Here is a 4,272-nt window from a genome sequence, read left to right on the forward strand (position 1 = left end):
GTCGGACATTGTTAGATCTGGCAGGGATTCAGACATCTGCCAGGGAGCAGGGATTGTGTCAGGAGAAGTGGGAGAGGGAGAGAGAGCGAGAGGGGAGCGGGAGAGACGCAGCGAGAGCCTCGCCGCGTTCTGTATCTGCCCGGATAACACTTCCTCTTTAAAATTCCCTTACTAAGCTCGGCTCCTATATTTTATATTCAGCAGCGAGGTCCCCGCCCCCCCAGCCCTCCCCACCCACCGCCACCCTGGCTGCCTTTAACTTGTTAAGTTTGAAAGATGATCCATACACACGCTCTGCTCTGCCAGGCAGCCCGTTTAAGGCCAAGATTAATGCAGTGCATTGGTGCAATCGTGCCGCAGTGGTGCGTGATCGGAATACGAGATGGAATATGGGGGGAAAGGCCAGAAATGTGCCTGGATTCCCAGTTTACACAAGTCTCCTTAGCAACTTGTCTGATTATTTTATTTTTTTTTGCCTTTTTTTTTTCATACATGTGCATGCAGCGGCGTTGTCCCAAATCTCCAGCGAATAAAACATTCCCTGAGTTTTTAAAACCGCTTCAGTTGATGATCTTGTTGTTGTTTTGCCTTTTCCTTTTGTTAAATTAGTGGCTTAATTTTTTTTCCCCCCCCTCCCTCTGGAGAGAAGCTCCCCCTGTACCCTCTGAAAGGATGGCAGAGGGGCTGGGGGTGGGGGCACTGGGATAGTTTTCATTGTGACTTCCCGAGAGTTGGTTCCTTTCCAGTTGTTCACATCTCAGCATGTGGAATTATTGTGCTTTCTCCCGATTTGCCACAGAATTGGCAGTAGCCTGACATTGTTACTCATTGGAATTGCATTTGGAGCCGGGCTGGTTTTTTTTAAATTTTTTTTTTCTCTCTTTTTTTAACTTACTTATTTATTTTAATCACCCGCGTCTTTTTTTATTTCATAACAATCCCTCTGATTTTGCAAACAATATCTTTAACAGTCTGTAAAATGGAGGAGAGGAGGAAAAAAAAAAAAACCGCCTGAGTGAGAGGATTGTGGCAAGCCAGTCCCTGAATCCCACATTCCCCTCCCCGTACAATTTGTTTTTAGTTGCCTCCTGAAGAACCCCCTCCCTCCCCATAGGAGGGAGTGGCCTTTTAGGGATCAAGGTACGTTGGATTATTTTTTTTTTCCCCAGTTTGTGTGATACTTTATTAATAGCATGGGGCAAGAGAGAGGCTGAAGGGTGGGGAGAGCAGGGGAGGAGGGTGGAGAGAAGGAAAGAGTTCCCCTCCAAGTCCTGTACCTTGAAATAACTCAAGGGGGAAAAGAGTTGCAGCCTCACTTGAGTTGTTTCAAAATCTTCCTGGGTGCTTTTACTTTTTCTTTTGCTTCTATTTTTTTTTTTTTCCCTAAGGGGAGGGTGTAGAAAAAAAAAAAAGAAACTGAGCCAAAAAAATTTTGAAGGCTTGATCTTGGCTTCTATACAAACAGATGTTGCCTGTCATTCCGTTGTTAAGCAGGCAGCAGATTGGAGCAAGCAGCAGCAGTTTAGGGGGAACTGCAGCAGAACTGGAAAGTGGGAGATATAGAGATATGTAAATATATTTTTCTTTTATTTTTTCCTTTTTTTTTTTTTTTTTTTTTTTGGTGTTTTTGGGGATTTTTTTGCTCTACACATAAATATTTTTCCCCTGGAATTACCTCTAATTACAACATGTCTATCTTCAAATTTTGAAAAAAATTTTGTTCCCTTTTGAAATGGGCAAAACAACCCCAAAACCAAATGGGAAAGCTGTAGGGACTTTCACCCAAATTTTTACCAGAGCAGTTATTTTTTTGGGCTGGTTTTGAGAGCTTTTTTTGGTTGTTCTTTTTCACACGTGTAGGGAAGAGGGGGTTCTGTTGGAAATGCTTAAGGCATTCTCGGTAAGTGAACATTTGCCGTGAATCAGGTCAGGCATTTCGGGGTTTTCCTTGCTGCTAGCCCTGCTTCTGGTGGCTTTACCCCAGAGTTCTGCAGTTGTGGAGCTCGAAGGCCTCTCTGACTCCTCTCCAAGTTTTAGGAACGCTGCAGGAGGCAGACCCTCGTTGTTTGTCCAGCAGAAGTTCTCCCGAAGCACCAGCCCGGGGCCCTTTTGTGCTCTGCCTGTGCTGCCTGTGGGTTTCATTCCCCCGTCCTTTTTATGCCCTCGGATTTTTTCTTCCCCACTCCCTTTTTCACTTCTCCCCTCTGATTTAATCGCTGCCTTGTCGGGAGCAGAGAGGAACCAGAAACGCGGCAAGCTTTGAGCCGAAAGAGTTAAAAGTTTCTTGGCACCAGAGCAGCAGTTTAGCAACAGATCAATTCATTTAAATGAAAGAAATCACAGCCCGAGCCATCTGATTTTGAAATTTCACATCTTATGCTTCCACTTCAGAACAGAGCTTCTGTTTTTCTTCCCCCTTTATTAATTCACGCTGCTTTTGTTCGAGGCTGGTGGGTTTGCACAGAAACTTTGTCTGGAGTCGGGCTCGGTTTTCCCTTCAAATCTGAAATCGGAGGGTGGCTTCATCTTCTGCTTCTGCTGTGGAGGCAGCTCTGCACGCCAACAGCTGGTGGCAGGGCTGTTTGCGCCCTCGGTTACGGTGTGTTGGGAACAGCTCCCATTTTCGGGATAAACAGGCACCTCTGCACTGGGAAAAGGAGTGGTGTCCAGCGGGGTTTTGTGTGTGGAGGTCTGGCTGCAGGGGTAACCCAAGGAACCGTGTCCGAGCGGGGATTTTCCCTGCCCAGATCTGAAGTTTGTGTCCCTCCAACATCTGCAGCACCAAGTGGTTGCTCAGAGCGACTCCCTGACGGAGGAGTTCCATTATCCTACACTTTCCAGTGTACACAGAGCATAACCCCCATCATGCTTTTAATATTCCAGCCTGAGAAGGATCACAAACAACTTTTTGTTGCTGTTTGTTCATTTAAATGCACTCGAGCCTTGGCACCAGTCCCGGGAGTTTTGTTGCTACGTCAAGGAAAATGAAATAAAGCAACTCCTTGGTGGCGAAGTTGGGGATTTAAAACATAATAATAATAATTTAAAAAAAAAAAATCTAAATAAATTTAAAGAAAACCTGTAAAAATAAAAACAGGAAAAAAAAGAAAAAAAATTTTAAAAATTTAAAAAATGGATCTATTGACAAATCATAAAAAATGTTTAGAAATGAAATTCGGTGGCTTACGCTAGAGGAATGTGTTTGGAGGAGGACCCCGCAGGGAGCTGGGACGGGAGGTTTCACCGTGGAGCCTCTTCCCGGTGGCATCGCGTCCAAGAAAGGCCGGGATGTTTGGGCTTGGGTGAATCCTACCGTGGGCAGGCGGAAAAAGGGTGGGGTGGGGTGGGAGGATGTGTGCAGGGGGGGAATCCTTTTGCCAGCAGGCTGCTCCCGAACCTCATCATCCCTGCACCCCCTGGATGAAATCCTCAGTGGGGAGGAGCAGCCTTAAGTGGGTTAAAAATCGAGGTGGTGTTGCTGAGAGGAGGGAGAAGTGTCAACCTCCACCTCTGCCGTGGTTGCTGGTGGGTCTGGCTGGTTTTAGGTTTTATCCTTGCCTGGTCTCCCAGCGGATCCCGAGTGTGCCGTGGGGAAATGCCGGGATGGCGAGCGCCGGCCCGTCCCCCCCGATATTGGGAATATTTCTGTGGGTGTCGTTGTGGTTACATCACAGCGCGCTCCTTCCTCATCTCCATTCTTGTGCAAAATTCAAATAATTCCCCCCTCCCCGATAGCAGCTGTGCATGGGGGTTTTTTTAAGTCGCTCTTTAACATTGCGAAAGGAACAATAAAATGAAAGGCAAAACCGGCATCTTAAAACTTGGCAAGTGAAAGCAGCTTGGACTGGCAGCCAAGAATCCTGCTGTGGTGCAAAAAGAATAGCATCCACGGAGCCACCACAATCCGGGGTTTCTCCTCTTTTAACAATCGCGTCGGCACAGAGAAATAATTATTCCTTGTATCAGTGTTAAAAGAGTCAACAAGCTTAAAAAAGCTTGCTTGGTGAACCTTCTCCAAAGCAGGTAACGATGCTCCTCTTTGATTCTGCTTTCTCCAGCTGGAATTTTGGGATAAGGATCTAGAGATGAGGACTAATCACTTTAAGGAGTTGCTGCGTGTTACTAACTGCCAGGGAAGGCGTTTGCCGGGACGGCCTCCCCGTTTCTTTATTTTCCTGAATGGCTTTGGTGGGAATAGGACTGGCAAACTTCTGGAGTGGTTGTGTTACAAGGAATGTTTTATTTCCACGGGTTTAATTCCTCGTGCGGGGG

General features: G+C 46.4%; 1 long non-coding RNA gene across 1 annotated transcript; it reads right to left on the reverse strand.

Annotated features, from left to right (window-relative positions):
- Positions 1 to 1,383: 1,383 nt before the first annotated feature.
- Positions 1,384 to 3,297, reverse strand: LOC125338221. Its single transcript, XR_007208227.1, has 2 exons — positions 3,188 to 3,297; positions 1,384 to 3,079 (listed from the first exon to the last, which is right to left on the reverse strand). It is a non-coding gene; the product is annotated as an uncharacterized LOC125338221 (long non-coding RNA).
- Between the last annotated feature and the right edge of the window lie 975 nt (positions 3,298 to 4,272).

The sequence above is a fragment of the Corvus hawaiiensis genome, chromosome 25, assembly GCF_020740725.1.
Source record: "Corvus hawaiiensis isolate bCorHaw1 chromosome 25, bCorHaw1.pri.cur, whole genome shotgun sequence".
In the NCBI taxonomy this organism is placed as follows: Eukaryota; Metazoa; Chordata; class Aves; order Passeriformes; family Corvidae; genus Corvus; species Corvus hawaiiensis.